The sequence below is a fragment of the Schistocerca gregaria genome, chromosome 4 (assembly GCF_023897955.1).
Source record: "Schistocerca gregaria isolate iqSchGreg1 chromosome 4, iqSchGreg1.2, whole genome shotgun sequence".
Taxonomy (NCBI): Eukaryota; Metazoa; Arthropoda; class Insecta; order Orthoptera; family Acrididae; genus Schistocerca; species Schistocerca gregaria.
In genome coordinates, this window is record NC_064923.1 from 588,936,262 (window position 1) to 588,943,715 (window position 7,454).

A 7,454-nucleotide genomic window follows, 5' to 3' on the forward strand; every position below is an offset into this window, starting at 1 on the left:
CCTATGGTATCATATTTTGGAGCATCTCCCTGTGCTAAGAATACTATTACGTCAGAAAAAGGCGATGAGAAAAAACTGCAGTGTCTGTTCGTGAAAACCGAGACGGAAGTTAGTGAATGTCTCCGAATTCTGATTTTGCCATTCTCTATACATGTAGTCTCTCACTTGCGGTTTATTACATGTGCAAAAATTCATTTATGGAGCAGCAGATTCGGGATAAATGTTCCTTTTGTGTACAAGAAAAGCATAAATTAAAGCATTCAAGAATAACTACTTTTCATTGCATTTGAATCAGGCGGAATTTTAGGACAGAGGCTATAATTTTACGTATTTTTTGATAATTCACAAGACGTCTTGTCTACATGATACAAATATTTCATGAAGGCTAAAATGCCGAGATATTCTATCGCACATAACGTAAAAATTTGTGGAAAAATAAAATATGTGAAAATTTATCGCGTTATGGTAATAGCAGTCATCAGACTCAGCTACAGCAGATTTAGCCACAAGAGGTTTCAGACAACCGGCCCAGATTGTCATACTTTCAAATAACTGCAGATAAACTACGAAAATAGCCATTCAGCTCTTATGACACAGCGCTCTTTCCATTGCAAAACAAGTCAATAAATCTGCCACAGGCACGCCTTACATAGCTTCCCTTTCAGTTTAATCATATCTGAAACTCGTAGCATGACAGCTATTTTCCAGATTTCGGCAAGGCGTTCGACACTATACCACACCGTCGATTGATAGTCAAAATACGACTGTATAGGGCATACTCCTAACACTTACGGAAGGTACGCTGTATATTAGTATTTTGGTTGTTATTAAATTTAAGAATTCCTTTTTTGTGGCTGAAATGTAGCCTTTCATGGAAGTTAAACATGAACGAGAAGCAATGCAGAGAAGAAGAGAATAGAAACGTCTAAAATGTGGTGCTAGGATGAATGCTGAAGATTAGATAAGTAGATCGTGTAACTACAGAGGAGATACTAAACAGAATTGGGCATAAAGAAATTTATGGCATAACTAAAAGAAGAGATCGATTGATTACACATTCTGTGACATCAGCTTGTCGTCAGTTTAGAACTGGAGGAGGAAGGGGGGGGGGGGAGTACGTTGGGTAAAAACTGCAGTGGGAGACCAAGAGACGAGTACAGAAGAAGGTTCAAGTTGATTGGATTGCAATAGTTGATCAGAAATGAAGGAGCCTGCACAGCATAGAGCAGCGTTAAGACCTGTGTTAAACCCGTCATCGACTGAAAACCGCAACAACAACTGCGTATCTTCACAGATATATAAGTGGCTCGACGAAATTTGAGGTAACAGAACCTAGTCCGTTATATGGGAAGGGGAAATATTCACCATAAACGAGAAAACCTTCCGATGTTCCCAAAGAAGCATAACAATTTGATGATTTCAGAACTTATAAACTATTTATCAAATAGGGTCGGAGGTACCATATGACTGTTCGCTGTTGGTATCTACGAGAAGCTGTCGCCGTTAATCGGTCGTAAGGAAACGCAGAAAAACTTGGGAAAACTTTCCATTCGGCATCAGTGTGGCATCACTCTTTGAAGTTGATAAATGAAAAATGCAAAGTAATGTCGATAACAAAGAGTGAGATCGTAATAGCATCTGTTCAGACGATTATTGACATTCTTGTCACGTATCATAAATATTTGTTGTTGTTCGGGACCTCTGTCTTCAGATTGGTTTGATGCCCACCGCCACGAATTCCTCTCCTGTGCCAACCTTTACATCTCAGAGTAGCACTTGCAATTTACGTCCTCAATTATTTGCTGGATGTATTCCAATCTCTGTCTCACTCTACAGTTTTTATCCTCTGCAGTCTCTCTAGAACCATGTAAGTTATTCCCTGATGTCTTAACAAATGTCCTATCATCCTGCCCGTTCTTCTTGTCAGTGTTTTACATACATTCCTTTCCTCGCCGGTTCCGCGGAGAACCTCCCCATTTCTTACCATATCAGTCAATTTAACTTTCTATATACTTCTGTAGCACCACATCTCTAATGCTTCGATTTTCTTCTGTTCCCCTTTTCCCACAATTCATATTGCACTACCATATAGTGCTGTGCTCCAGTCTTCAAATTAAATAGACATCTCTTGGCCATGAATTCTCTCTTTGCCAGTGCTAATCTGTTTTTTATTTCCACCTTGCTCCGTTCATGATGGGTTATTTTCTGCCTAGATAGCAGAATTTTATACCTTCGCGTACTTCGTGATCCTCAATTCTGATGTTAAGTTTCTCGCTGTTCTCATTTTTGCTACTTGTTACTACTTTCGTCTTTTTCTATTTACTTTCAGTCCATATTATGTACTCATCAGGCTGATCATTTCATTCAACACATTCTGAAATTCTTCTTCACTTTCACCGAGGACAGCAATGTCATCAGTTAATCTTATATTTTAAATCTTTTTACTATGAATTTCAATCCCACTCTCGAACCTTTTTTTTTATTTCCGTCATTGCTTCGTCAATGTATAGAAAGAAAAGTAGAGGTGAAAGACTACATACCAGTCTTACACTCTTTTAATCTGAGTAATTCGTTCTTGGTCTTCCAGTCTTATTTTCCTCTTAGCTCTTGTACAGTTCCATATTACGCGTCTTTCCCTATAACCTACTCCTATTTTTCTCAGAATTTCGAACGCCTTGCAGTGTTTTACACTATCGAACGCTTTTTACTGGTCGACAGATCCTATAATGTGTCTCGATTTTTCTTGACTCTTGCTTTCATTATCACCGCAACGTCAGAACTGCCTCTCTGGAGTCTTTAGCTTTCCTAAAGCAAAACTGATCATCATCTAACACACGCTCAGTTTTCTGTATTTTATTGTTATTCCTATATATTATTATTGTCAGTAACTTGGATGCATGAGCTGTTAAGCTTTTTGTGCTTTAATTCTCGCACTTGCGGCTCTTGCTATTTCCGGAATTGCGTGGATAATGTTTTTCCTCTTGGCCTTTTCCAAGAATACCTCTTGCTCTTGTGATACCTGAACAGAGTATTCGCTATTACTAGTTGAAATTTATTGCTGAACTAAATCAGTCTTTCTCCTCTCATTCCTATTACCAAGCCCGTATTCTCCTTAACCCTTTCTCCTGTTCTTTCCCCTACAACCTCATTTCGATCTCCCATGACTGTTAGATTTTCCTCTCCCTTTATGTTCTAAATTATAGTTTTAACATCATCGCATACTTTTTCTATCCCTTCATCTTCTGCTTGCCAGGTCGGCATGTGGCATGTGTACCTGACCTATTGTTGTCCTGACCTATTGCTGTCGATTTTGATGAGGACGACCCTATTACTGAACTGTTGACAGCAACTCACTCTCTGCCCTCCCTTCTCATTCATAACGAATTCTATCCCGTTTTATCATTTTCTACTGTTGTTGATGTTATCCTATATTCGTCTGACCAGAAAACCTTTCTTCTTTCCATTTCACCTCACTGCTGCCCACTATATCTAGACTGAGCATTACCATTTCCCTTTTCAGAATTTCTATCTTCCCTACTACGTTCTGAATTCTGATACTCCACGCCCCATTTCACAGAATGTTACCCTTTCGTTCATTATTAATCTCTCTTTAATGGTCAACTCGTCCCAGTGATCCGAATGGGCGATAGTCCGCAATATTTGCAAATGGAGAGACCATCATGATAGTTTATCAACTGCACGCCACATGTCCTGTGTTATTTGTCTTGAATGCAGTGGTTTCCAATGCCTTCTGCATCCTCCTCCGTTGATCATTCCTGATTCTTCTGCCTTTTAGGAGCTTCAAGGACAAGAGAATGCACTGAATCTCTGTCCACCCCTCCACCCATTTTGACGAGGCCGTTTGCAGAACGAGGGTAACATCTAATACCGGAAGTATTTGGGCGCCACTGTCAATGATTTTTATTCAAAATTTTAGCAGTGGCGAGATTCAAACCCGGCACCGAGGATGTTTTGATTGCTAGTCAAAGACGCTACCCGTAGATCACGACCGAGCTGGGTAGCGCAGTGGTTATCACACTGGACTCGGACTCGGGAGGACGACGGTTCAAACCCGTCTCCAGCCATCCTGATTTAGGTTTCCCGTGATTTACCTAAATCGTTTCAGGCTAATGCTGGGATGGTTCCTTTGAAAGGGCACTGCCGATTTCCCTCCCAATCCTTCCCTAATCCGAGCTTGTGCTCCGTCTCTAATGACCTCGTTGTCGACAGGACGTTAAACACCATTTTCCTCCTCCTCCTACCTAGTTCATATTTGGTAGCGATATTCAGTATCAATATGAAATAAGATGAACAAATGAAATCAGTAGTAAGTATTTCTAAAGGAAATCGCTAGTATCAGATACGCATGACAGCACACAAAATATGAACTCATTGATGAGTTGCTACAATCGCATTAGGTCAGAGGTGGGCCATACGAAAGTGTACCAATAGGAGAGATGCGTGAGGAATTTAGAAAGACAAACCCATTCACATAGACGAGTAAATTGAGAAAACTGTTATTCGAGGAAGGCCATGTGGTCATTCTTCCTTCAGCGTCGTACATCTCGTGTACTTGTTACGAGACTAATGTAAAGAAAATTAGCGCACGCAGAGACACGTGAACACTTTTCGTTACTCAACAGTCGAATGGAAAAGGTAGAAATTCCCAATTATTGTTGTGAATTGAAGTTCCTTCAAACACTGCACAGTGCTATACAGAGTCCACAAATTTCCACTTCAGTGCACAGAATTCAACTAGAAATAGGGAGTATAAAAAGTATCGCAATAAACAATGGGTGTGATTTTTTAGGTTACATGGTCTAGGGGATACACAGAAAGAGATACAGTGGTTGAACACAGGAAGAACGTAGATCTAGGAACCATCGATATAATAGTTCTAAACTGACGTAGCTGTGTTGGGAAAGTACCAGAGCCCCAAAGCGCTAGTAGAAAGTAGTGATGCTCAAATCGTTATAGGCACTGAAAGCTGGCTAAAGCTGTAAATACTTTCAGCCGAAATTTTTTCGAAGAACTTAACGGTATTTAAAAAGAATAGTCTAAATACAAATGGGGTGGTGTGTTTTTCGTTATCTTATAGCGAAATTGACGTAGATAATTCCTGTGAGTTAGTGTGGGTAGAGAGCATTCTCGGCAACTAGAATAAAATAATAACTGGATCCTTTTACCGATCTCGAAACGCAGATGATACAGTTACTGATATATTCAAAGAAAAATTGAGACTGATTTCAAACACATTCCCGAATCACAAAATTATATTTGGTGGTGACTTCAATTTATCCTCGATACGTTGGGGAAAATATAAGTTTAAATCGGGAGGTAAACATAAAACATCATCCAAACCTGTGCTAAATGCATTCTCTGTAAATTATTTTGAACAATTAGTTCATCAGACCACGCGAATAGTAAACGGTTGTGAAAACACACTCGACTTCTTAGCAACAAATACTCCTCAGATAATAACGAGCATCAAAACGAATACAGGGGGTAGTGAACACAGGATTTACTAGCGAGACTGAATACTGTAACCTTCAAATCCTCCAAAAATAAACGAAAAATATTTAAAAAAGGAGATTAAAATTCACTTGACGCATTCCTGAGAGACAATCTCCACTGTCCACTTCTTCTAAATTAACCATGTAAACATAGACCAGATGTGGCTGGAATTGAAAGAAGTGGTACTGACAGCAATTGAGAGACTTATACCAAATAAATTAACAAACGACGTAGCTGATCCCCCATGGTGATCAAAACAGGTCAAAACACTGTTACAGAAACAACGCAAAAAGCCTGCCAAATGTAAAGGAACACAAAATCCCCAAGATTGACTATCTTTAAAAGAAGCTCGAAATTTAGCGCGCACTTCAGTGCGAGACGATTATAATAGTTGTCTCGAAACTTGGCAGAAAATCTAGAGAGATTCTGGTCGAATGTATAGTATGCTAGCGGGAAGATGCAGACAATGCTTTCTCTGAGCGATAGCAATGGTAATATTATCGAAGGCAGTGCAGCTAAAGGAGAGTTCCAGAATGAGATTTTCACTCTGCAGCGGAGTGTGTGCTGATATGAAACTTCCTGGCATGTTAAAACTGTGCGCCCGACCGAGACTCGAACTCGGGACCTTTGCCTCTCGCGGACAAGTGCTCTACCAACTGAGCTACCGAAGCACAGTGCTTCGGTAGCTCAGTTGGTAGAGCACTTATCCGCGAAAGGCAAAGGTCCCGAGTTCGAGTCTCGGTCGGGCGCACAGTTTTAACCTGCAAGGAAGTTTCTTAAAGGAGAGTTACTGAACACAGCCTTCCGAAATTCCTTCACAAAAGAAAACGAAGTAAATATTCCAGAATTCAAATCATGAATAGCTGCCAATATGAGTAACTTAGAAGTAGATATCGTCGAAGTAGTGAAGCAACTTAAATCACTTCATAAAAGCAAGTCTTTCGGTCCAAATTAATGAAACAACTTAATTTACTTCATAAAAGCAAGTCTTCCGGTCCAAACTGTGTACCAATTAGGGTCCTATCAGAGTGCGCTGATGCAACAGCTCCATTCTTAACAATCATATACAACCGCTCGCTCGACGAAAGGTCCGTACCCAGTGACTGGAAAGTTGTACATGTCAACCAACGTTCAAGAAAGGTAATAGGAGTAATCCACTAAATTATACACCCATATAATTAACGTCGATATGCAGCAGATTTATGGAACATTCATAAAATGGGAACATTACGAACTACCTCGATGACAACGGTCTATTGACCCACAGTCAACACCGATTTAGAAAACATCATTCTTGTGAAACACAACTAGCTCCTTATTCAGACGAAGTGTCGAGTGCTATCGACAAGGAATTTCAAATTGACTAGGTATACTAGAAAGTATCAGATAGATTATGTAATGGTAAGACAGAGATTTATTAACCAGGTTTTAAATTGTAAGACATTTCCAGGGGCAGATGTGGACTCTGACCACAATCTATTGGTTATGAACTATAGATTAAAACTGAAGAAACTGCAAAAATGATACAGTTACTTATATATTCAAAGAAAAATTGAGACTGATTTCAAACACGTGCCCGAATCACAAAATTATATTTGGTGGTGACTTTAATTTATCCTCGATACGTTGGGGAAAATATAAGTTTAAATCGGGAGGTAAACATAAAACATCATCCAAACCTGTGCTAAATGCATTCTCTGTAAATTATTTTGAACAATTAGTTCATCAGACCACGCGAATAGTAAACGGTTGTGAAAACACACTCGACTTCTTAGCAACAAATACTCCTCAGATGTGGACTCTGACCACAATCTATTGGTTATGAACTATAGATTAAAACTGAAGAAACTGCAAAAAGGTGGAAATTTAAGGAGATGTGGCCTGGATAAACTGACTAAACCAGAGGTTGTACAGAGTTTAAGGGACAGCATAAGGGAACA

General features: G+C 39.5%; 1 non-coding gene across 1 annotated transcript; it reads right to left on the reverse strand.

Annotated features, from left to right (window-relative positions):
* Window positions 1-6,110: 6,110 nt before the first annotated feature.
* Window positions 6,111-6,185, reverse strand: Trnas-cga (transfer RNA serine (anticodon CGA)). The gene has a single exon. It is a non-coding gene; the product is annotated as a tRNA-Ser (tRNA).
* Window positions 6,186-7,454: the final 1,269 nt, after the last annotated feature.